Here is a 4882-nt window from a genome sequence, read left to right as displayed (position 1 = left end):
TCGATCGCCTCCGTTTGGTTTCTCGCACTACAAGGTGTTTGAGAAGACGGATGACTGAGACATAGTCTTTCAAAAGCGCTAGCACCTTACGATGGTTAGACCGTACCACCTACATCCCCTACATCTGCTAGTCTACCACTATAAGAGTTTGCACGACTTAGTCAACTATGCTAGAGCCCATAATAGCTTGTGGCTGCACACGGAAGTTTCTAGCATGAAAAATCTTATGATCCCTTTGAGCCTGGGCGGCGGTCCATAAAGAAAAACAGGCAATCCTGGAATACCCAGGTACCTCAATCCACCGAGACGTGTGTTTAAGTTGCCACCTTAAATAAACCATTAATTAACAATCTCACATCTGTCATGGATACACTCACCCAATCCACGTCTACTAGCATAGTATGGCATAATAAGCAAACGTAGAAGTGACTCCCAAAGGTTTGACAGTAAACAAGTAATAGGTACTATCTCAACTACTTCCCAAACCCACAATTTAATTAGATCCTAATCATGCAATGTGTAAAGATTGATCTAATGCAATAAAACTGGGTAGTAGGAGGTATGATCAAAGTGTTACTTGCCTTGCTGATGATCCGGGAAACCTAGCGATTCGAAGTAGCAAGTGGTGCACTCCGGGTACTCTATCGCAAAAAAACAAGCATACAATAAGTACTCAACTAATGCACAGGTAAAACTCAAATAAGAGATCTAACCAGAAGGTTCAACTTAAGAACTCCGGTTGGCAAAAAGAATCAAATCGAACGAAGCAATGGAAGACAAAATGACAAAAGAAACAAGCTTCGTTTACTATTCTGGATCTAAGGCAATTTTTACAGTGGCAAAAACTTGTTTGAGTTGGTTAAAAGGAAAGAAGGTTTCGAGACAAAACTCCAGGCGCTTGAATCGCCTGATTCCGATAAATGAGCGAAAAGTTAAACTAAAACGAAAATCGGATCAGAAATCGTGATAAGAAAAATCGCGCATTTAATCCAAGAAAAAGAAAAATGATGAACGTTCGTTAAAACAAACGAACGGACGAACGCTCACTAATTAAATAAACCAGAAAACCGATCTATTTTAAAAAAACTGAAACTAAAAAAAAACCGTCGGAAAACCAAACGGTTTTTCTAAAAAAACGGCAGGGGGATCGAGGTAAACCTCGGGCGGCGGGTTCGGCGGCGGGTGGCGGCGCGGGGCGGCGGCTGCGGCGCGGGCTTGGGGTGGCTAGGGTTTGGGAGTGGGGTTCCGGCTGGGCCTCCCCGGCTTATAAAGCCGGACGGGCCTCGTGTCCGTGTCGGACACGGCCTGTAGGTCGGTTGCGTTTTTTTTAAATAGTTACGCTCAGAAAAAAACAAAAGGACAACTAAACAGACTCCAAAAATCCCGAAATAAATTTCCCCGGCTTCTAAAATCAAGCCGCACAGGATGAACATTTATTTGGAGCCTATATGCAATTTTGAAAAACGCGCATTTTTCCTAAATTCATATAAAATAGCAAACAAAACCAAATAAAATCTTGTTTGATTTTTTTATTAAATCCTCAATATTTCTTTATTTTGGGAAAGTCATTTTATTCCCTCTCTCATATTTTTATATTAGAAATAATTGAAGATAAAATAAATAAAATCAAATGATCCTATTTTCAAAATTTGAGACAACTCAAATATGAAAATAACGAAATCCCCAACTCTCTCCGAGGGTCCTTGAGTTGCGAAAATTTCTAGGATCAACCAAAATGCAATAAATATGTTATGCAATGATGATCTAGTGTATAACATTCCAAATTGAAATTTTGGGTGTTACAAACAACCCCCCTTAAGATGAATCTCGCCCTCGAGATTCGGGTTGGCTAGAAAATAGGTGAGGGTGGTCTTTTAGCAATTCTTCCTCTCGTTCCCAGGTGGCTTCATCCTCCGTGTGGTGGCTCCACTGAACCATGCAAAACTTGATAACCTTGCTGCGGGTGACTCGACTGGCATATTCTAGAATCTTAACTGGTTTCTCCTCATAGGTCAAATCACTGTCCAACTGAATTGCTTCCAATGGTACTGTATCTCTCAGCGGTATGTCAGCCATCTCTGCGTGGCAGTTCTTCAACTGGGATACATGAAACACGTCGTGAACTCCTAACAGTCCTTCGGGTAATTCCAACTTTTAGGCTACTTCTCCCATACGCTCCAAAACTTTGTATGGGCCTACAAAACGTGGCGCTAGTTTTCCCTTAACTCCAAAGCGCTTAACTCCTCGAAGTGGAGATACTCGAAGATAAACTCGGTCTCCTACTTCGTAAACTGTCTCCTTGCGTTTAGAATCTGCATAACTCTTCTGCCTGGACTGAGCTACCTTGAGCCTATCACGAATCAATTTCACTTTCTGTTCAGACTCCTTTATCAGATCCGGTCCAAACAACTGGCGGTCTCCAACTTCATCCCAAGACAATGGGGTCCTGCACCTCCTTCCGTACAAGGCTTCGAAAGGGGCCATCTTCAAACTGGATTGATAGCTGTTGTTGTAAGAGAACTCTGCATATGGCAAATTCTCATCCCAACTAGATCCATAATCTAGCGCACAAGCTCTTAGCATATCCTCCAAAATCTGGTTGACTCTCTCAGTCCGTCCATCTTTCTGCGGGTGGAAAGCTGTGCTAAACTCTAGCCTGGTTCCCAAAGTCTCATGCAACTGATTCCAGAACTTTGAGGTAAACTGGGTTCCTCTATCTGATACAATGCTCCTTGGAACTCCATGCAGACATACGATCCTGGTCATGTATATCTTTGCCAACTTTGCACTGATATAGGTAGTCTTTACTGGAATGAAATGAGCTACCTTTGTCAAGCGATCGACTACAACCCATATCGAGTCATAGCCTGAACGTGTTCTGGGTAATCCTGTAATAAAATCCATGCCTAGCTTATCCCACTTCCATTCGGGTATCGGCAATGGTTGTAGCAATCCGGCTGGCTTCTGATGCTCTGCCTTCACTCTCTGACATACATCACAAACTGCTACATACTCAGCAATATCCTTCTTCATTCTGGTCCACCAGAAAATATCCTTCAAATCCAAATACATCTTGGTATTTCCTGGGTGAATCAAGTATGGTGAATCATGGGCCTCTTGTAAATTTAACTTCCTGATCTCCGGATCATTTGGTACATAGACACGGTCTTCAAACCATAAGGTATCGTGCTCATCCTCACGAAATCCCTTAGCTTTTACTTTGTTCATTTTCTCCTTAATAGAAGCAATCTCCTGGTCAGTCCTTTGAGCTTCTCTGATCTTATCCATCAACGTAGACTGAATCTCCAATGCTGCTACATAGCCTCTTGGAACTATTTCCAAACATAGCTCTCGAAGATTTTCGGCTAACTCACTTGGTAAATCTCCCATCATTAGAGTGTTGACATGGCTCTTACGGCTCAACGCGTCAGCTACTACGTTAGCCTTTCGAGGGTGATAATGCAATTTCATATCATAATCTTTGATGAGCTCCAACCATCTCCTTTGTTTGAGATTCAACTCCTTCTGTGTGAAAATATACTTCAAACTCTTATGATCCGTATACACCTCGCAATGGTTTCCAATCAGAAAATGTCTCCAAGTCTTCAGTGCATGCACTACGGCTGCTAACTCCAAATCACGCGTAGCATAATTCAACTCATGAGGCTTAAGCTGCCGTGAGGCATATGAAACAACTCTCCCTTCCTGCATCAGCACTGCTCCAAGTCCTCTACGTGAAGCATCGCAATACACCTCATAGTCCTTGGTCTGATCCGGTAAAATCAACACTGGTGAGGTAACCAAACGTTTCTTCAACTCCTGAAAACTAGCCTCACATTCCTCCGTCCATATGAACTTGGTATCCTTCTTCAGCAACTCCGTCATAGGCTTCGCAATCTTTGAGAAATTCTCAATAAACCTCCGGTAGTATCCTGCGAGTCCAAGAAAACTCCAGATCTCTCCCACGGTGGTTGGTGCTTCCCACTTGGTCACAGTATCAACTTTAGTGGGATCTACTGCTATACCTTCTCCGGATATAACGTGTCCGAGAAATCCAACTTCTTTCAACCAAAACTCACATTTGCTAAACTTGGCATATAACTGATGTTCTCTGAGCTTTCCAAGAACCAAACGCAAATGTTCCTTATGCTCCTCTTCATTCTTCGAGTAAACCAGGATATCATCAATGAACACTACGACGAACTTATCCAAGAACTCCATAAACACTTTGTTCATCATGTTCATAAAATATGCAGGTGCGTTAGTCAGACCAAATGACATAACGGTATACTCGTACATCCCATACCTGGTGGTAAAAGCCGTCTTGGGTATATCCTGTTCCTGAATCTTCAACTGGTGGTATCCTAATCACAGATCGATCTTGGAAAATACCTTAGCTCCTTGCAACCGATCAAACAGATCATTGATCATCGGTAGTGGGTACTTGTTCTTGATGGTTACTTCATTCAATCCTTGATAATCGACAACCATCCTTAACGATCCATCCTTCTTTTCTACTAGAAGTACTGGCGATCCCCAAGGTGAAGAACTTGGGCGAATATAACCTTTATCCAGTAACTCCTTAATTTGCTTCTTAATTTCCACCAAATCCTTTGCAGGCATCCTATATGGTCTCTTTGATATTGGCCCTGTGCCTAGCAAAAGCTCAATCAAAAACTCAATACCTCTATCCGGTGGCATGCCTGGCAACTCTTCTGGAAATACTTCGGGGAAATCCTTCACTACTAGTACTTCCTCCTGCACAACTCTGGTTAAACAATTTACTTGAGTCCTCTTTGGCACATGTCAGGATACATACTTGATCCTTCTCCCTTCTGGGGTGGTAAGCAAAATTGATTTACTGGCAAATTCAATATTCCCT

Source organism: Triticum dicoccoides, chromosome 4A, assembly GCF_002162155.2.
Source record: "Triticum dicoccoides isolate Atlit2015 ecotype Zavitan chromosome 4A, WEW_v2.0, whole genome shotgun sequence".
Lineage (NCBI taxonomy): Eukaryota > Viridiplantae > Streptophyta > Magnoliopsida > Poales > Poaceae > Triticum > Triticum dicoccoides.
Note: the sequence above shows the minus strand (reverse complement) of the source record.